Here is a 2532-nt window from a genome sequence, read left to right as displayed (position 1 = left end):
TAAAAGTTCCAGGATGGAGGGGGCGCCTGGATGGCTCAGTCGGTTGAGCGTTCGACTTCGGCTCAGGTCAGGATCTCCCTGTTCATGGGTTTGAGCCCTGTGTCGGGCTCTGTGCTGACTGCTTGCTCAGAGCCTGGAGGCTGCTTCGGATTCTGTGTCTCCTTTTCTCTCTGCCCTTCGCCCATTTGCACTCTGTCTGTCTCTATCTCTCAAAAATAAATAAATGTAAAAAAAAAAATCAAAAAAGCTCCAGGATGGGGTCCTGGTCTCTCTGCCCCTCCCCCTGGCTCTTGGCCTCTGATTGTGACCCTGTGGAATCCCTGGCATGGCCAGAGTACCCTCTGCTGAGACCATGGGGACAACCTGTCTAGGCTGCCCTGGGCACTGCTGGTGGTTGGGCCCCTCTCCGCCTTCTTGTCTACAGCCCCTTTCCATCTCCACCACTGACCCGCCAGCTTCTCTAGACTTTCTCCTCTTCACCCCTTTTGCCTGTTTGCCCTACTCTGCTCAGGGCGTGTGGCAGCTTGTCAGCTGGCCCCAGAGGTCTAGACCATGCCACCTAGCTGGCTATTTGCCCAAAGACCCCCTGAATTCAGATCTGATGGGCACAGTCTGTCCCTGAGCTGGCCATAGATGCTGGCCATGATGTTGGGCACTCACTGCCTCCCAGTCCCCGACTCTGCTCTGGCGGACACTTCCTCGGTGACAGAGTCTTGCTCCCTCCCACTCAGAGCCTGCATGTTGCCACCTGCTGAGGTTGGTCTGGGAAGCAGAACACAAGGAACCACAGGGTGACCACGTATCCCCTGACTTGGGATTATCACTGCGCTGAGTGCTGCCCTGATTTCAGCCGTGGGGGATGATCATAAATCAGGCAGGCGGGCGCTTCTAGAACTAGGGCCTAGATACAGCACCTCTCCAAATACTGCCTTTGCTCTCTCCTAGCCTAGGAGGGGGATGTAGTGGGGGGCTCCCTTGGCTTTGGTGACACTCCCTCATCTTGAGTCCCCTCTTCCTTCCTCCTGCCTCCTCCTTGTTGCCTCCTACCCAGACTCTCTCCTCCCGGCTGGCCCTGTCTCTCCAGAGCTCCAGGCGCATGTCCTTGTGATTTTCCCACTGTCAACCCAACGCAGTCTGTCCCCCCACCATCCTTGCCATCTGCCTCTTCAGACCAGGCCTCATCTCCATTTTCTGACTTGGTCCCAGGGCCTGCCTCCCTCCCCTTCACCTCCATCGTCCTATCCAGCCAATCGGTAATTCGACTGACTTCCCTCTTTCCCATCTTGCCTGCATGCTTTCTCTCTGATGCTGAGCCCACAGGAGGCCTATGTAGTGCAGACACTGAGCCTTGATAGGATCTCTCTGCTCAGCCTCCACTCCTGGACTGCCAGATTCGTCTTCCAGAAGCACCCGCCTTTCCAGGTGCTGTACCCGAACGCCCTCCCTGGCTTTGAGATCCCGGGTCACGGTGCCCACACCTTGGCCGGGCTCTGGACTGACACCCATTTCCTGATACTCCCAGCCTCCCTCTGACAGCCCGCCCGCCCGTTGGATTCATCTCTCCTCTCCCCCACCACACGTGGGTCCCTGCCCTTACCTCCCTCCCTCGCTGGTGCCCTCACTTTGCCTCCAGGGCTTTCTCACTCCCACTCAGCTTCCATTTTGCAACTCCCAGAAGGGCCTTCCTCCATGGTGCCCAGAGCACTCCAGGATCAAGTTCAGATTTCTTCCGGCCCCTCGTCCCTTGCTGGTCCCTTCCCTCCCTTCTCTCCATTCCTGGGCAGCGCTTGGTCATCTTCCTGTTTCCACACAGGCGCTACCCCACTACCCTGATGTGTATGATGACAAAGACCAAGTGCCACCTCTTCTAGAGAGTCATCCCTGGTGGCCCCTGATGTCACAGCCTCCAGAGAACCAGGACCACCTCAGGGATTATCTGCTTTGGTATCTCCAGAGCTGGGCAGAGCACCCAACACATAGCTTTCAACAAGTCCTGTATTGGTTTCTTGGAGCTGCCATAAGAAAGGACGACAGGTTGGCTGGGCTTAAGACCACAGACATGTATTTAGTTCGTTGGTCAGAAGTCCGAGATCAAGGGGTGCCTGGGTGGCTCAGTTGGTTAAGTGTCCCAATTTGGGCCAGGGCATGATCTCACAGCTCATGAGTTCGAGCCCCATGTCGGGCTCTGTGCTTAAAGCTAAGAGCCTGGAACCTGCTTCGAATTCTGTCTCCTTCTCTCTCTGCCCCTCCCCCACGCGTGCTCACTCACGCACACGCTCTCTCTCTGTCTCTCTCAAAAATAAATAAATATTAGGGCACCTGGGTGGCTCAGTTGATTGAGCGTCTGACTTTGGTGCAGGTCATGATCTCATGGTTCGTGGTTTCGATCCCCACATCAGGCTCTGTGCTGACTGCTAGCTCAGAGCCTGGAACCTGCTTTGGATTCTGTGTCTCTTTCTCTCTCTGCCTCTCCCCCATTCATGCTCTGTCTCTCTCTGTCTCTCAAAATAAAGAAAATGTGAAAAAAAAATT

The sequence above is a fragment of the Suricata suricatta genome, chromosome 17 (genome assembly GCF_006229205.1).
Source record: "Suricata suricatta isolate VVHF042 chromosome 17, meerkat_22Aug2017_6uvM2_HiC, whole genome shotgun sequence".
Taxonomy (NCBI): Eukaryota; Metazoa; Chordata; class Mammalia; order Carnivora; family Herpestidae; genus Suricata; species Suricata suricatta.
This window is presented reverse-complemented; position numbering follows the sequence as displayed.